Source organism: Equus quagga, unplaced genomic scaffold (genome assembly GCF_021613505.1).
Source record: "Equus quagga isolate Etosha38 unplaced genomic scaffold, UCLA_HA_Equagga_1.0 HiC_scaffold_24489_RagTag, whole genome shotgun sequence".
Lineage (NCBI taxonomy): Eukaryota > Metazoa > Chordata > Mammalia > Perissodactyla > Equidae > Equus > Equus quagga.
The window spans coordinates 4,355-11,991 of NW_025793279.1; the positions used below are offsets into that span (position 1 = coordinate 4,355).

At 35.8% G+C, this 7,637-nt stretch overlaps 1 pseudogene; it reads left to right on the forward strand.

Moving 5' to 3' along the window:
• The first annotated feature begins 4,661 nt into the window (after positions 1-4,661).
• On the forward strand, positions 4,662-5,443 carry LOC124232107 (cyclin-G1-like; annotated as a pseudogene).
• Positions 5,444-7,637: the final 2,194 nt, after the last annotated feature.

A 7,637-nucleotide genomic window follows, 5' to 3' on the forward strand; every position in this document is an offset into this window, starting at 1 on the left:
ATGACAAGAATAAGCATTTCATTTGTTGGTGCGGCTGAGAAGAATTATCAGGAAGACTAAGAATTATAATTCTAACATAGCAATAAAGTGAAGAAGTGTTAATAATTTGTCATGGCTCCTCCTCATATCAATAAAATGTGAGTTTCAGTGGGTTAGTCTCAATATAAAAGGTGAGGAAAATAAAAATTATTCTACTTCTCCCAAAGACTTCTTTCATTTGGACCCAGAGGCAAGTCCAAACTCTGAAACGCACACTATTATAGTTGTTCCACTTACCGGAAACAAATTACTCTTTCTCTGAGAAAAATCTGAACTATATTTTGTTTCTAGTCTAGAGCATGCATATTTGTGATGAAGAAAAAAGTTTGGGGAAAGAAAAAGAATTAAGTGAATATTAAATTTTTTATTTGTTTGGAGGTCCTGCATCTCTAAAGAGTTTTCACCATTTTTTGATACTTCCTCAGCAACATACAGATCCATCTCATCACAAAAGGCTCAGGCAGAGCAAAAGTGAAAGCCCCTGGCTGTATCTCCTTCATTCCACCCCAGCTCCCACTGTCCTCTCAGAGAAAGTCAGTTCTGATAGTTTAAGGACTATCATGCCAGTCTGTTTTCCTCCAAGTATATATATATAACGATATATATAACCTTTCTATATAATTTGATAGAATTACATACACATTTACACACACATATACACACATATATACACATGCAAACCATTTGTCACATAAACTGGATTTATTTGGATTTTTTGAAGCTTGCCTTTTGGTTTTCATTTAATAAAGTGTCCTGGAGATCTTTCTGCAGTAGAAAAAATGTAGAGAAGTCTATTTAATTCTTTTTGATGCTTATTTAGTACTTTGAGTCATTCCAACATTTACTTAATGACTTTCCTATTCATGCAAAATTTGTTTCTATTTCTTTGCTGTCATAAAGAATTTTGTCCTATAAATTTTTGTAGATTCACTTTTGTATATATACGGAAGTGTCTATTTTAATGAGATTCCTGAAATTGGAATTGCTATGTCAAACGCAAGGCACATTTAAAATTTTTGGAGAAAGTGACACCTTGCCGTCCATATGATGTTAAACAATTATACTCCAACAAACAGTAAATGAGAATGCTCATTTTACATCCTTGCACAAATTTAGAATTACAAGTATTTTTTATTTTGACAATCCAAATATACTTTATCTCTATGCGTTTTTCTGACTCCTGTGCTTTCAAGCAACTTTTTCTCCGTACATTGGCATTCTGTCATTCAACTGTGGTCATTTTTCTTTTTCTTTTCCTTTGTAGGAATTATTTCTATATCTTAGATAGTTCTTTGCTTTCACATTTGCTTGAAAATTTTATTCTAACATATTACCTTTTATTTTGTTTATTTTTAAATGTGGCTGTTTTTAATTTTTACATTGTCAAATCCATCAAATATTTATTTCTCTTTGGCTTCAAAGGTCAGTATCTTTTTAGGAAGGCTCTAATTATTTTAATTAATTTAATCTTCACTACCATTTGGTGAAGAATTACTCTGAGACTTATGTTACATATTAGAAAACTAAGCCTCAAAGAGATTTAAAAACTTGCCACTATTCACAATCTTAATAAGTGTTAGCATCAACTTAATAATTTATTTTTAAACCTAAGATTGTCAAGCTCCAAAATCTAAGCATATGTTCTTCATTCTTGTCTTACTGGAAGCAACAGTAAGCAGAATATCCCCAAATAATGAATCAAATACGAAGTCAGTGGAAGGATCATAGTACCATCCCACAAGGTGATGCACATTTTAGAGCAAAATGTCAAAATGCTAAGTAGGAATTATGAGTTATGAGTTGAGAAAAGCGATGGTCTCTAATCCTATAAAGAGATAGCGCTAGCCCCCTAAATATTCAAATGGAAGCAGAAATATGTGTTGATTGTAGAGAGATTCTGAAGCCTCCTTAGCTCTGTTTCAGTCATGCATTTTCCCAAGCAGAAAGGATATAGGAGAAATTAGCAGATAAGGCAGAGAAAGCAGGAGAGAGGAGTTCTGATCCTTGATGTGAGTGGCATTCAGTATATTCTTGGATCTTTACAAAGATTCAGAAATTTGTACATAGGGTGTGTATAGAAATGCAATTTCTATGATTATCATACTTTGGAAATTGCTTGGATTCCATGAGTGAGACATGAGGGAACAGATATTTGTACTCAAGTTCTAGAAAGTACAGTGGGAGGTGTTAGTAGCAGTTTCCAAAGATTAGCATGTCTCTTTCATGATCCCTCCAGTTGCTTTTTTCACTCATTTCCTCTTCTTCACAGTCTTTGGTCTCACTTTCCTTTCCTTCCAAGGCCATCCTCTGCATCCCTATATTTGGAAACAAAGGTCTGAAACATGTATTTTGTCTGCTTTTTTCACTGACGTATCCTAAGTAACGAGCACAGTACCCGACAAATAGTAGGTGCTCAATAAATATTTACAGAACAAATAAATATTCATGACTGAAAATTTTACTGACAAATGCTAAGGATACAATAAATTAACCAGGGGCATGAGTTAGATCTTCTACAAAAATACAACAAACAGCTCAACAATATCACATGCATAAAGATAGGGATATATTCCAAAATCCCTATTTATTCATGTACTCATTAATTCTTTTCTTCCTATTTTCCTTTCTTCTTTCCTTCCTCCCTCTCTATGTTCCTTCCTTTCTTTATTCCTTTTTCCAATCATTATTAGTAAAATAGGTCCCCCAAGTGTTTTGTTAAGCTCTTCCTGTGAAACTTCAATTCATTCCAATTCAAAATTCTCTTTATTTGTGACATTCTTCCTCGATCATGCCAAGTGGTATAAATTTCTCCTTTCTGTATTAAAATTATTAATATATTGCTTTTGTCATAAGGTGGTTGACACTAGATGTTCTGAAAAGTTAGAATGGCATTTAGCTAGAATCTCCTGGAAAGGGGCAGAGACATCTCCTAACTTTACAAAAAGGAAGTGGAAAACTAAAAAAGAAAGACATTTAGACATCAGTTGGTTCCACAATCAATCCATTGCCATAACTACAAGCCAAAGAAGGTGTAAAGGTACATATTCGGCAATGTTCTGCTCCCAGAATACACAGTACTTGCCAATCTAAAGTAGTTAAAACGTTAAAAAAAAGACTTTTCTTCTATTCTTGTCTTTTTCATGTCTGTTCAGAAGTAATCCTCTACCATCAAAAGAATAGCGTGGCTGTCCTTACACTGAATGTTTTCTGCTTTAAAATATGTTGCTAAATTTATCTTCATAAATTACAAACTTGATGAGTAGTTTTTAACAAAACCATCATTAGTTCTACTACCAGTTCGACCATTAGAGATTTAACGTTGGTAGATGATCTCACAAAAAAATCACAAGAGTTAAGAATTCTGAGCTTTGTTGGCACATTGTGCCTTCTGACTTTTACTTCTTACAAATAATATAGATTGAATCAGGAAGAGACTGTTAGCCGTGCACACTGAGGGTTCTAATGTCCCACAAACTCCACCTGTTAAACACATCTGAGAGATTTATTCTAAATTTAGGAGAATATTTGATTGGATCCACCAGAATTGCATGAAAGAGCCAACACGCTAAGCGATTTTCAGGTTAACTTGCCTCTAGAAGTACATAAGAGAGAAAAATTTTGTAAGAAACAAAATATGTGTATACACATATGGCACATGGAAAAGAAGATATCCTGGACACAAAGAGGAGGAGAAAACTTCCAAAAATTTATTTTAGTAATTAGAACAAAAGTTTTGAAAACTGCATCATCAATGTAATACATAAGTGGTGACTGTAAAACATACAGCAAAAATCTAAAAAAGGGAGAAAAAACTGAAATTAAAGAGGAGAATAAGATGAGCAGACGGAGGTGGGCGATAAAATGAAATTTTGTGGGAAAATTTATACTGAAGCAGGATTACAATAAAAATTTTAAAAAACATTTGCACTGTTTGCCAAGAGTAAAAGACGCTCTTTTCAATAAGCATCATTTAATAATTTGTCATATAAAAAAATATATTTTGGCCTTTACATCATATGTAAATGGCTGTTCAGATAGAGCACAGATCTGAACGTGAGAAAAAAATGGAAAACTTGTAGAAGAAATACAGTACTTTTTCATTAATTTGTGTTAGATAAATATTTCTTAAACAGGATTCAAAAATATTTAAGCATGAAAATTAGACTGTATTAAAACTGCCATCAAAATTAAGTTATTGCAAGAGTTAAAATGATGGCCAATGAATAGAAGATATTTTCAACAAATATTATTGCTAGAGGGCTCATTTTGGTTAAAAAAATGATCTTCAATAAGAAAGCAAGTTAATTGATAGAAAAGGCTAGAGTTTTAAGCAGGAATTTTTCAGAATGGCGGATAAACATGTCATGTCTCTAAGTTACAAAAGCAGGCATACTAATCTATTGTAGAAGTCAGGCTGGCGGCTCCGAGCTGAGCCTGAGAAGGGCAGTGTTGTCTGGACGGTGCTGCGAACCTCCTCCCAGACTGGCTCCCCTCCCAGGGCCTCTCCCCTCTTGCCCAGGAGTTGCCTCCTCTCATGGGCCTCTGGGATCTGATATCGTGGGGTGAGGTGAGAGCAGGTCCAAGAGGATGCTTACTGCTGAGGAGCCGCAGTCACGATCAAGATGATAGAGGTACTGACAACAGACTCTCAAACTGCTACACCAGCTGAATGCCCTGTTGGAACAGGAGTCCGGATGTCAGCCAGAGGTCTGTGGCTTGAGACTAATTGAATCTGCACACGATAATGGTCTGAGAATGACTGCAAGGCTCAGGGAATTTGAAGTAAAAGATCTTAGTCTAACTCAGTTCTTTGGCTTCAACACAGAGACGTTTTCTCTACCTGTGAATTTACTGGACAGTTTCCTTTCCAAAATGGAAGTACCACCCGAGCACCTTGGGTATGTTGGGCTGAGCTGCTTCTATTTGGCTGTAAAATCAATAGAAGAGGAAAGGAATGTCCCATTGGCAACTGATTTGATCCAAATAAGCCAGTATAGGTTCACGGTTTCAGACTTGGTGAGAAAGGAAAAGATTGTGTTGGAGAAGGTGTGTTGGAAAGTCAAAGCTGCTACTGCCTTTCAATTTCTGCCAATTCTATTATTCACTCATTCAAGGGAATTTGCCATTTGAAAGGAAGAATGGCCTTAATTTTGAAAGACTAGAAGTTCAACTTAAGGCATGTTACTGCAGGATCATATTTTCTAAAGCAAAGCTTTCTGTTTTGACATTGTCTATGACTCCATTGGCGAGCCAAGCCCAGAAGTGTGTAGATTTAACAGAAGGAGTAGAATGTCTTCAGAAGCATTCCAAGGATTGTTACAGCAACAAAAAGCTCTTCTCTGAAGCCTCTCTCCACAATCCTGAGCCATGGATTCCAGAATTTTATAATGGATTGAAGCTGTGAAGCCTCAAAACATCACAAGTAGATTGGCATTGATGTTCTCAGATTTGGGAAAAGTGCTTAACTAACATTATGCTATAGTGGAATTATGCTTAAATTTGAATTCATCTGTGAGGGATACAGATCAAAGCTGAGGACATGAATGTGAAATGCTAAAGACGAGCCTAGGAAGATAAGCTGTGAATCTCCACTTCTGACGTTGATCCAACTTTCTTTATTGGGTCAATATATTGTGTTTAGGTGGAATTAAAAATGGTAACCTACTTAATTGAAATTTTAAATTAAGAGATTTACAGCAAAACCAACATTTCACAAATGCACTTTAAAGGCCTAATAAGTAACTATTCTAGGCGGTGAAAGTGGTTTCTTGGCACCCATAATGCAAGTAATAGATAATCCAGACATGTGGACTTTGTTGCTACATAGGAATTACATTTAAATTTGATGACATTTTATACAAAGAAACTACAGCCCTAGTGATTTGGGCATAGTAAATTGTCTTTACTGTTGTTTCAGGAAACAGGTGGTTTGTATCCATGATAAACATTTTATTCAAAATCTGCCTCAGCCTAGTCCCATCAAGAAAATTAGTCTTTGTTGTATTTGTAACTCAAAGTAAAGTAACAGCCCTCCGAAAACGCGCTGACTTAACACTCAGAAGTTTTTGCTAAAGACTAAGGACTGTTTTTATAAAACTGTCCTTGTTCTAATTTACAATTTTTTTTGGAGGAGGATTAGCCCTAAGCTAACATCTGCCACCAATCCTCCTCTTTTCGCTGAGGAAGACTGGCCCTGAGCTAACATCTGTGCCCATCTTCCTTTACTTTATATGTGGGATGCCTACCACAGCATGGCTTGACAAGCAGTGCATAGGTCCACACCCAGGATCTGAACCAGCAAACCCCGGGCCGCTGAAGCAGAACATGCAAACTCAACCGCTGTGCCACCTGGCTGGCCCTCTAATTTGCAATTTTGTTTAAAAGGAAGATAATATATTTTCACTAATTGTTCCTACTGTGCCAAAAGAAAGTTAAGCAGGCATCTTCATAATTATGAGATTACTGAGGGTAGAGTTCGGGATTTTCTATTAAGTCAGTGAATCTAAGGAGATCTACAGTGCTAAAAGTGCTGTGAATGGTCACTCAGTGCAGTGTGGAGCTTGAGTCCATCAAGGATGGCTGTGCCCAATTTTGATATCCTGTTATGGATAAATATGCACTGGAAAAATAAACCAAAGAACCACAATGTGTCTTATACTTTTGTAAACCATGTTTTTCGGATAACTTTTCAATTTTCCAAAAAGGGAAATTTCAGGATTCTGAATACATCAGTGTTAATTTTGAATTGGCAGAGCTAACCTAGCCAACTACCGCTACATTTTGGTACAATGAGATATACCTTTCAATAAAGTTATGGGAATGAAAAAAAACAATTAAAAAAAAAGAAGTCAGGATGGTATTACCCATGGGACAATGTCATAAAGATCATAAATGGGGCTCTGAAGTGTTGGTAAGAGTCTGATTCTTGATCTGGATGCTGTTTATAAGGGTGTGTCAATTTTGTGAAAATTTATCAAACTGAACACATACAATAAATTTATACTTTCCTATATGTATATTATATTCCAATGAAAACTTTAAAATGATACAATGGCCTCATATTAATTAAAAGGTGGTGTGTGAACTGAAATGGAAATTTCAGGCGTTTTCATTCCAGTTTTCCTTTTTTGTGCCTGAAATATTTGAGTCAAAACACATTTTTTAAATAAACATACTTCAGACCATGAGTAAGCTCTGGCTCTCTATTAAGAGACCGTAGATGAGAAATGTGATAATGGTCTTTTGCCTCCATGTGGGATGCAAATGTAGCACTTTTGACCTCAGAAATGTAGTCCAAGGAGCCTGACTATGGACAGTTTGGATCATTAGGAAAAGTGGAACAGTCTGTTGAATAGGAAAGGAGGACAAATCTTCAGGATACTTGCCCCTTATTGATCAGAACAGAATACACAGTGACCCCAAGCTGCAAAAATCTGGGGAAGGGAATCCATTTTTATCCAGGAACATTGTGAATTAAAAGAACATCAGGATTCTGTTAGCAAGGATGAAGAAATGCATCCACTATTTGTAGGTGACAAGCAGTACCTGCCGTGGCCTTAAACATTAAAGGGCTCCCATAGCATTGTGGCATGTTATAT